This window comes from Erinaceus europaeus, chromosome 7 (assembly GCF_950295315.1).
Source record: "Erinaceus europaeus chromosome 7, mEriEur2.1, whole genome shotgun sequence".
NCBI classification, from domain to species: Eukaryota; Metazoa; Chordata; class Mammalia; order Eulipotyphla; family Erinaceidae; genus Erinaceus; species Erinaceus europaeus.
Window position 1 is genome coordinate 31,156,865 of NC_080168.1, and position 11,513 is coordinate 31,168,377.

The window sequence follows — 11,513 nt, forward strand, 5'->3', positions numbered from 1 at the left end:
TCCTTTTTCCAGCCATGATATCATCTCCCCAGACAATAACTTGGATCCACCTGCATATCAGATTTCAGGTTCAGGGGAAAGAAAGAAAAAAAAAACTAGTATAGCCACAGGCCCTTTGGAATATAATTAAATATGCCTACTAGTTATCTACAAAATTGAGACCCTCCCCCCCAACTCTTTATCTGCACTACTCCAACCTTTAGGTTTATGATAAGTCAAAAATTTGTTTGGCTTTGTATGTTAACTCTCTTTTCAGCTACCAGGTTCCAGATGCCGGCATGATACCAACCAGACTTCCCTGGACAGACAACCCCACCAATGTGTCCTGGAGCCCCACTTCCCCAGAACCTTGCCCCACTAGGGAAAAAGAGAGGCAAGCTGGGAGTATGGATTGACCTGTCAATGCCCATGTTCAGTGGGGAAGCCAGAGTTGGCAGTCAGCTGAGGTAAAGAACAAACACCTCATCACAGACCCCTGCAAGCGTCAACCCGGCTTTGACCTAGCACGTTATGACTGGGCCCTCCTCAATCGCTATCGAACAGGCCATGGCCGGTGCGCCGCTATGTTCCATCGCTGGGGAGCCAGAGACGACCCGAACTGCCCCTGCAGCTCCAGACAGACTATGACCCACATAGTCAACGACTGCCACCTCTCCAGATTCAAAGGAGGTCTCGAAACTTGACATCAGGCTCAACCTGACGCTGTTGACTGGCTACGGAAGAAGGGCAAACGCTAGAAGAAGAAAAGTGGGGAAGCCATTACAGAAGCCAGCCCTCTCACCTCCTGCATTTCACAGTGATCTTGGGTCCATACTCCTAGCGGGTTAAAGAATAGGAAAGCTATCAGGGGAGGGGAATCCAGAGAATTCTGGTGGTGGGAACTGTGTGGAGTTGTACCCCTCTTATTCTATGGTTTTTGTCAGTGTTTCCTTTTTATAAATAAAATTTTAAAAACTGTATCAAAAAATAGACTAAGATGAAGTTAAGAAAAATATTGTTTCTTCAAATTTCCTAACAATATATTCCTTTTTTTTTTTTTTGGTGGCATTTCTTCTGGATCTGCATCATTAAGTGTCTGTAATATATGCTGATTTCCAAGACCAGTATTTTCCTAGTTTCTGTTGTTCATCAGCAAATAGCACTGGGTTCTGCTTTGTTTGTGAGTTGTGGGGTCAAAAGAGGAGATTTGAAGAAATGGCATAGTATTATGGTACCTGATGGTCCTTAAATAATAGGTCTCTGGTGAGGGGTTTGGGGGAGAGGAGAGATCCCATACCACCCTCTGCTCTTCCCTGACTGATTCCTAAAAGTTGGAACTGTGCTGTGATGGAAAAGTCACTTTCCTTGCTTGCAGGATAGTCTGACCCACTCACCCAGGGTCTCTATGACAGCCAGGATACCTTGGAATTTCATTGATTTCCCTACTCTACAAGAGTCCCATGTTCAGTTCCCCAGCTCCCCCAAGAGGGCCTCCTTGAGACTTGAACTTGTGGCTTCTACTGCTTAAATAGCAGTTCCAAGCTCCTTTTCTTAAGCCACTCAGTTCCTGAGAGGTTCTGTCAGGATAGTGAGGTGAGAGAGAGATGGCCCAGGAACTGAGCTCATGGCAGTGAGGCCGTTCAAATCTTTATTCATCTGAACACCCCAGAGTCAGGGGGTAGCACAGTGGGTTAAGCCACGTGGTGCAAAACCACAATGGCTGGCATCTGCCTCCCACTCTGCCCGCGTGTCCCTCGAGCCCAGAAACTGGATGAGGCAAATCGGAAATGGAAGTGCTTGGCATGGTTAGGAAAGGGGCAGAGAAAGGTAAAAGGGGACTGGGAAAGGTAGGGACTTCCTTAGCAACTGTTGCTAGGGGTCTAACTGGTAGGATTAATAATACCCTACAGTCTTGAGGGTAGGAAAGAATATATTAAATGAGCAGAATGGGTGGGGGAATAGGGAGGAGGCCTTAAGTCATTTGTTAGACAAAGCAGAAGATTGATAAGTAGATAATAAAAGGGTGGGCCATAGTATCAAGGAATGCAGGGTGGAGCAGGGGGAGCTGGCTTAATGTTTTAAGGAATGCCGGGTTCCTGGAGGCAGAAAAATGCAGGGTTTCTGGAGACAGGGAGGGACTGACAGGGAGGCAAAAAACTGAGTCCATGCCTCTTTCAAGCTCTACCTCATAAGAGGAAGTCTTATAGGAAGATTCATTTCCTCAGTTTCCAATTTTTCAATGGGAAAAGCCTCACCACATTCAACCTATTTCTTTTTTTTTTTAATTTTTTATTTAAGAAAGGATTAATGAACAAAAACATAAGGTAGGAGGGGTACAACTCCACACAATTCCCACCACCCACTCTCCATAACCCACCCCCTCCCATGATAGCTTTCCCATTCTCTAGCCCTCTGGGAGCATGGACCCAGGGTTGCTGAGGGTTGCAGAAGGTAGAAGGTCTGGCTTCTGTAATTGCTTCCCCGCTGAACATGGGCGTTGACTGGTCGGTCCATACTCCCAGTCTGCCTCTCTCTTTCCCTAGTAAGGTGTGTCTCTGGGGAAGCTGAGCTCCAGGACACATTGGTGGGGTCTTCAATCCAGGGAAGCCTGGCCAGCATCCTGGTGGCATCTGGAACCTGGTGATTGAAAAGAGAGTTAACATACGAAGCCAAACAATTTGTTGAGCAATCATGGATCCCAAGTTTCTTAAGGTATACCCAGCAAGGTCCCACTAAAAGCCTTTAAAACCACTACATGGGTTTGAAGCAACTGCAAATGTGACATGCCCAGTAATGAAGTGCCATGTCTCTCTGAGTCTTTTCCCCCTCCTTTCCTATCCCTGCTATCCACAATCACCAACTCTCAGATAGCTATGTTTTTTCCTGTACCAGAAATCACAACTGTGCTGAAATCTGTTGAAACATTTTGTTTTAATATTTGTTTTCTGGGGCAGAGGAAACTCCCCCTAGAGGAATCAGTCTTGTTTGTTTTGTTATTGTCTGGTCAATTGGTTGATTTGGGTTTTGTTTTTGTTGTTGTTTTGGTTATTTTTTCTTTATTGCCATCAAGATTATTGCTGGGGTTTGGTTCCTGCATAACAGATATAACACACTCCTGGTGATCTTTTTTTTTTTTTTTTCCTGCATTGGATTGCATTGCATTGCATAGGATTGGATTGAACAGAGATAAATTGAGAAAGGAAGAAGAGATAGAGGGGTAGAGAGAGAAGAGAGAGAAGATAGGTTTGCCTGCAAACCTGCTTCACCACTCATAAAACTTCCCCCCTGCAGGTGGGGAGTGGAGTCTCAAACCCAAGACCTTACAGATGGTTATGTATACACTCAACTAGATGCACCACCACCCAGCCTGGGAATTCAGTCTTTATAATATAAAGATAGACATTTATGCACTGTAAGTATAAATCCTACACCCAAGCAGTATTGACCTAGGATAACAAATTCATTCATATAATAATCTGAAGAAACATCCATCACTGTCTTTAAAGTCAAGGAAGACTATGTACAATCAGATACTGACTAAACCAATCCAACAATGTCAGCCTACAAGATTTAGGACTCAAAGATATTGTTATCAGTAAGGCTTACTGTGCCATTCTCAAATCCTGTGACTGAAAGTCTGACATCCTCACTGAGCTATGTTCTTCTGATCAGTTTGCCTACTTTATTGTTAATATAAGGGACCAACAGCCCTGTATCCAGCTGAATTTTTCATTTTTTGAAGCCCCTGGGATAGTTGAGTATTTTTTTGGAAACAGGAATGATAATTAAATATGACTGGGATTAGGAGTGTAAGGTAAGGAATGTATTTCATGAATTTCACTCCACATCTTATTTTGAACCTGATCTGACCCTCTGCTATTCCCTACTGTGTAATCAGTGGAATGGTAAGGAGGTAACCTTTGACCTCTTCAGGAAATACAATCTTGTCCTGACCTTGGGAAAACTGTCATGCCTGGTTTTCCTCCTTTTGGAGCAATTCCAAGAACCTTTATTCCCTAACATGTTTTTGAGCACAAAATCTCCAGGAAATAAAACTGTTAACTTCAACATTGCTGTCATTGGACTCTCATGTTACTGCAACCCATGGGGGCCTCCTCAGCTCCACCCTCAGCCCCACTGCCCCACACTGCTAGATCTCCCTTCTCATCCTTCCATGCTGCCCCCCCTCCCCAACTATTTTTTACTGGTTCCCACACACTGAATGAGGAAGGTCAGTCTGAATGCATCTGTCTTCATCTCCGGAATGCCACAGAGAAGTAGCAGCTGTTGACCTCTGTTCCAAACACATGATCCTGTTTGTCCCAAAAGCAGCTTGGTTAAACTCCAGCTAATATATACAATCATCCACTCCCTATGGAGCGGGTGGGGTCAGGAAAGTGTATCCCCCACACTTACTTTACTACTGGCCACAAACAATCTGCTTTCAAGTACTGGGCTCTGTCACTGCTAAGATTTATAATAAGCACTGTAACTAAAATGTATTGTGTATCTGCTCTGTGCCAAGTAAGATACATAGCTAAAACAGGCCAAGTTTTAAAGACTTAATTTTTTCCTTCAAGTTTTACAAACCATTTTTGTTTCTCTTGAAGTCTGTATTTTTAAATACATATTTTTTAATATGGAAAGAGAAAGGAGAAGAGAGTCAGACACAGAGAGAGGAGAAGCACAACTCCATTACCCTGGTGTTCCCCTGGTGCCATCTGTGGCACTCCCATGTGGCATCATGACTCTAACCTAGGGCTTCAAGTACAATGAACTGTGTGCAGCTCCTTCACTTGCACAGCACACACACAGTGAGAGAGTAAATAAAAGATAATTTTTTAGCAGCCTCTGATGCTTACATGTGATAAAATTCAAGATTTTGTGTTTTCTCTGAAATATTAGAAAGGAGGAATAAAAAAACCTAATGAGGGAGGAAAAAACAATCTGTAATTGTGATGTTGGAAGAAATGCAAGAGCAATTGGAGTAAGAATTAAGTGGCAATGGCCTAAGTTAAGATCTTAACAAATCTAGTATTGATCTAGGAATCTATCCAGAAACATCCACTAGCGACAGCACAGTACACAGAATATCTTTTATACACGTCTTGAAGAAAATGCCATTTTATGTTCAGTGGGGAAGCAATTACAGAAGTCAGACCTTCCACCTTCTGCAACCCACAACGACCCTGGGTCCATGCTCCCAGAGGGATAGAGAATGGGAAAGCTATCAGGAGAGGGGATGGGATATGGAGATTGGGTGGTGGGAATTGTGTGGAGTTGTACCCCTCCTACCCTATGGTTTTGTTAATTTATCCTTTCTTAAATAAAAAAAAAATAAAAAAAAAAAAAAAGAAAATGCCATTTTACCTTTGTTCTCGCAGCCTGTAACCTTTGTTGTATTGTAGGCTGCTCCGATTTGAAGTGACTAAAGCCAAGCTTATTTTAATTCTCTTCACTGAGGATTCAGAAATGAGACTGGAAACTAATCTAATCTATGTTGATTACTCATACTATTGTTTATTGTGAAAAACTTCTCCAGTTTTGCTAGGCCAGATTGTTATAGAAATCTCCCAGGGAAATGGATTGGTGAGCAGGTTTCATAGCATAATGGTGACCTCAAAAATTGTTCAGCATTTGAGTCCTAGTCTTGCAAGTCTAAGACACCAGGTTTACTCCTAGCACTATAAGCCAGAACTAAGTAATACTCTGGTATCTTTCTCACTCCCCTTCTCTCTCTCTCCCTCTCTCTCTCTCTCTCTTTCTCTCTCTCTCTCTCACTCTGTCATAAAAAGGTGTTTTAAAATATACACCCAACTACTCTGCATTTAATGCACATTTGCCCTGCACCCTAAGACTAAAGCAGTACCTTTGTTGCCTGGAAACTCAAGTCTGAAACCCCTAACTTGACAGCAGAGGTTTCTGAAGGCAGGAATGGTATAATTTGAAAGATAAACAAACTTCACCAGTCTAGCTATGGGGAAGAAAGATACTTTCCTTCCAGGCAGAGTATATGTCATTTACATAACCCTAAAAGTGCATGACTTGTTTAGGGAACAACAAGATTGACTGGGACAGAAGACACAAGAACTAAGAGATGGTTGGGAGTGGCCATGTCTTGGAAAGTCTTGTTTTGTTTTGTTTGTTTGTTTGTTTGTTTGTTTTGTGTGTGTGTGTGTGTGTGTGTGTGTTTTTTTATAAAAAGGAAACACTGACAAAACCATAGACTAAGAGGGGTACAACGCCACACAATTCCCACCACCAGAACTCCATATCCCATCCCCTCTCCTGATAGCTTTCCTATTCTTTATCCCTCTGGGAGTATGGACCCAAGGTCATTGTGAGATGCAGAAGGTGGAAGGTCTGGCTTCTGTAATGGCTTCCCCACTGAACATGGGCGTTGACAGGTCAATCCATACTCCCAGTCTTGCCTCTCTCTTTCCCTAGTGGGGTGGGGTTCTGGGGAATCGGAGCTCAGGACATATTGGTGGGGTTGTCTGTCTAGGGAAGTCTGGTTGGTATCATGCTAGCATCTGGAACCTGGTAGCTGAAAAGAGAGTTAACATATAAAACCAAACAAGCTGTTGACTAATCATGAACCAAAAGGCTGGAGTAGTGCAGATGAAGAATTGGGGGGGGTGTCTCTGTTTTGTAGATAGCTAGTAGGCATATTTTAGTTATATTTCAAAGGGCCTATGACTATACTAGAAGGTCTTGTTTTATACTGTGACTTATGAAGAGCCCTCCCAACAATGGGTCAGCACAGACATCTGGAAATGACCATCTGTTAAATTCAGGTTTTCTGAAAAGTTTTATCTCCTGTTAGGTCCAATAGATTTCCACCAGCTGCTGAGTCATGGTGCTGAATTCCTTCTGAGATCATGTACAGGTTCAGTGGGAGCATGGGAAGTGTATGTGAGCAGGGGCTGAAAGGCTCTTCCAAGGCTCCTGGATCAAGATTATTCCCAAGTCGTGAGTGTGGATCAGGTTTCAGGCTGTTCTTTCCCCCACCTGTCCCAAACATCATAACACTTTATCATTGTTAGAGAAAGCTAACTAGGTATCTTCTTTTCCTTGTAATAAGAGAGATGAAGAAAGACAAAGGAGTCAGGTCAATAGAAATGAAGATATCACTTATGGAGTAGAAGACTGCTGGGCCACCTCAACATGCTTCACCTCAGACTGTATCCAGAGACTTCACGTGTGGAATGACAACCCTTCAACTTCATTACTCGGGTGAGACCTTTCCTTTTATAGTACACTCTAATTTCATATCAGGTAGTTCACTTTCTAACAAAGTCCCATAATCCAGATATACACCAGTTTCTGTGAGAGAGAGCTTATGTGCACACGTATCCATAAACTACGGCAAAATATATACCTGAAAGCAGAAGTACACTAGAGTTTGCAGTGAGTACCTCCCTAACACTTCCTCTCCACTATTCCAAGCTTGGGATCCATGATTGCTCAACAAATTGTTTGGCTTCATATGTTAACTCTCTTTTCAATCACCAGGTTCCAGATGCCACCAGGATGCTGGCTAGGCTTCCCTGGATTGAAGACCCCACCAATGTGTCCTGGAGCTCAGCTTCCCCAGCTCAGCTTCCCTTACTAGGGAAAGAGAGAGGCAGACTGGGAGTATGGACCGACCAGTCAATGCCCATGTTCAGCAGGGAAGCAATTACAGAAGCCAGACCTTCTACCTTCTGCAACCCTCAACGACCCTCGGTCCATGCTCCCAGAGGGCTAGAGAATGGGAAAGCTACCATGGGAGGGGGTGGGTTATGGGGATTGGGTGGTGGGAATTGTGTGGAGTTGTACCCCTCCTACCTTATGTTTTTGTTCATTAATCCTTTCTTAAATAAAAAATTTAAAAAAATTAAAAATTAAAAAAATAAAAAAGACTACTGGGGAATGTGGTGGCCAAAACAAGCACCTCAGAATTAGAGAAGCTGACCCAGCAGTCACAGGTATTGCTAGGAAATTGCAGACCCTGCCTACAGGGGCAGAATCTTTAGCCACTAAGCTTCTCCCACTTAGCCTGGAGCAGAACACTGACAGATTATAGAAAGGCAGACAGCTAAAGTAGGGTCAAGGGGCAGCCAGAGGTGAACAAGTCACCTCACAGGAGATGTAAACTCAGGGGAAAGTTATTTCAGATGAAAGGGATCGAGAGGGAAGTGTGCTTTCCTGCTCAGGCTGGTAAGACATCACTGAGAAGGAAAACTAAAGACTAAGAGGATGAGGCCAGAAAGATAGCTTATATGGATGGTGATGGTTTTGCATTGCATGCAACCCAAGTTCCAGTCCAGTTCCCAGTGTACTGAAGGAAGCTTTGGTGGGATGATATCTTTATGTTTCTCTCTATCTCTACTTCTTTATCTCCCTCTCTATCTGAAAAATTCAGTCTGGTGTGACAAAACCCTAAAAATGACAAAAGAAAAAAAGAAAGGAAAAGAGAAAGGAAGAAGATGGATCATCTTATAGGATAAATAAATATGAGAGATGATAAAATAAACTTAGGCCTAAGTTAGTACCATAGCATTAATCAAAAATGAAGAAGCTTCTTTGAGTCTATCACACTTATGTAGGAAGAGAGAAGTAGTAAAAGTTGGAGATAAACATCAACTAGGCCATGTTCAGTTCAGACATATTATCTCATAGAAACTCTGCACAACAGCCGTTGCCATAGGCTGTTAAGAAGGCATTTATAGGGGTCAAGTGGTGGTGAACCTGGTTGAGTGCACATGTTACAATGTGCAAGGACCTGGGTTCAAGCCCCCAGTCCCCACCTGCAGGGGGAACGCTTTGCAAGTGTTAAAGCAGTGTTGCAGGTGTGTCTCTGTCTCTCTCTCTCTCTCAATCACCCACTTCCCTCTTGATTTCTGGCTGTCTCTATCCATTAAATAAAATAAAGATAATGAAAAAATTTTTTAAAAGAAGGCATTTATAGACAAGAAAGTTTAGCAAATAGCAGAACGGGATTAAAACACACTTCTTCCAACTCTAAGACTGTGCAGCCAGTAGAGGTAGTACACTCTTAATCCCACTCCATTGTTCTTTGCCTTTACAGAACTGCTTCCACTAAAACATCCATTCAGAAGAGGACCCCAGTAGACTATGTGAGTCAAGAGGGGAAGTATTTGCAAAAGCTATCACTCAAGTTTGTGTAGTGGAAAAATGGGAAGGTAGGGCTTAGATTCCATTGATTCTTAAGTTTTACATTCACTTTATTAAAATACCTGGAAAAGTGAGTAGCCCAGCTCCTCTCACTTTGACATGCAGAAATAGAAGCATTTTTTCTTTATTTTTATTTCTTTATTGGAGGATTAATGGCTTACAGTCAGCAGTAAAATATAATAGTTTGTACATGTGTAACATTTGTCAGCTTTCCACATAGCAATTCAACCCCCACTAGGTCCTCCTCTGCCATCATGTTCCAGGACCTAACCTCCCCCACCCCTGTTTCTTTTTTTTTATTGACTTAATATTAATTGATAAGACTGTAGGATAAGAAGGATACAATTCCATACAGTTCCCACTACCAGAATTTCATATCTCATCTCCTCCGTTGGGAGTTTTCCTATTCTTTATCCCTCTGGGAGTATGGACCCAGGATCATTGTGGGATGCAGAAGGTGGGAGTTCTGGCTTCTGTAATTGCTTCTCTACTGGACATGGGCATTGACAGGTGAATCCATACCCCAGCCTGTCTCTCTCTCTTTCTGTAGTGGAGCAGGGCTCTGGAGAAGTGAGGTTCCAGGACACATTGGTGAGGTCATCTGCCCAGCAGGGAAGTCAGATTGGCATTATGGCAGCAACTGCAACTTGATGGCTGAAAGCATTAAGATATAAATCAGAGGGATGCCACCTTGAACTTTTGGGAAGGCAGTCTAACTTCTCAGAGCTTTGCTGTTGGTACTGAGAAATGAGGCTTTCCAAAAACAGCATAAGTGAGTGAGCACTGGGAGGTGGTAGACTGCCTCAGATTACTCTCTGAGGGCCTGAGGGTGGACTCCCCAGGAAACAAGGAGCTTCACACTGGCTAAGGGAACCTTCTCCAGGACCTGGAGGTCAGTGTTTCCAGAATGAAAATTATGTCCATTCTGTTTCCAGGTCTCTGCTTAAGAACAATTTGTGGAAATGCACTCTCTGTGTCCAGTATTGTGAGATGTTCTCTCAGATCTGCTGCTCGTCTCTCTAGAGCTATCGTTTTCATTTCTTAGAAATTCACACTCTAGGTTGGTCTAGCTGCTGAATGGAAATACATGTGTTTCTGGACAATCAACAGTGATCAGTAGTAACTGCTTCTTCGCTTTACCTACTCAGAAAGCAAAATCACTTCATGTAAAAGTGGACACTTACGGGAGTCGGGCGGTAGCGCATCGGGTTAAGCGCATATGGCGTGAAGTGCAAGGATCGGCATATGGATCCTGGCTAGAGCCCCCCGCTCCCCACCTGCAGAGGAGTCACTTCACAAGTGGTGAAGCAGGTCCACAGGTGTCTGTCTTTCTCTCCCCCTCTGTGTCTTCCCCTCCTCTCTCCATTTCTCTCTGTCCTATCTAGCAACGACGACATGAATAACAACAATAACAACTACAATAATAAAACAACAAGGGCAACAAAAGGGAAATAAATAAATAAATAAAATTATAAATAAAAAAAAGAAAGTGGACACTTGGATATTTTGTCCCCAGTATTCCCGTTAGTCATCTAGTCAACAAGACTGTATCCACTCAATCCGGCCATTCTTTTTTCTTCTTTGCCATTGACAGGACTTCACTGTCCCTGGCCAATATTGTCATATAAGAAGAGAGAAGAGCAGAGAGAGAGATGGAGGAGAGGAAAGACAAAACTTCCTCCAGTGTGGTGGGGGTTGGGCTCAAGCCTGGGTAGTATATGGGGCAGAGCAAGTGCACTCTGAGCCCAAATCTAGCAACTCTTAACACTTTTTATATCAGGGAGCCCTGATACTCCTAGCAATCATGCTTTGCAATAAAAATTTTAAAAAATAATAAAACAAGTATGACTGTAAATAAAACCCAGAAGGACTGAAAAGCACGTTTCCAGTAATTTTAAAGCAATGTAGTAATAAGTGTATCGTATTAACTAACACACTGGATGGCAAGTTTTAACTCTGGTGTGACAAGTATTATAATTTTGAAATAGTGATAACAAAGGTGATAAGATAACCTGCAGCAACTGTAATGTGATATGAAAATATGTGAGATTCCTACTGATGACAAAGTCTAGGCTGCCTAGGTAAATTATTGAAATGCTAATTTTTAGTTAGAGGGCTAGAGAAAAGAAAGTTGTAATTTTTTTTTCCTGTCCAAGTTAGATCAAACCCATGGTTAGAAATCTCTGAGTGAGTCAACACATCTGAATGCCATCAACATTTCACCTAGATACATGTGGATAGGGGTGGGGGATGGGAGAAGGAGAGAGAAAAAGAAAACTACATCCTCTGGGGGGCAGATGGTTGCACACCTGGTTAAGTGCTTACATCACAGAGTATAAGGTCCCAGGTTCAAG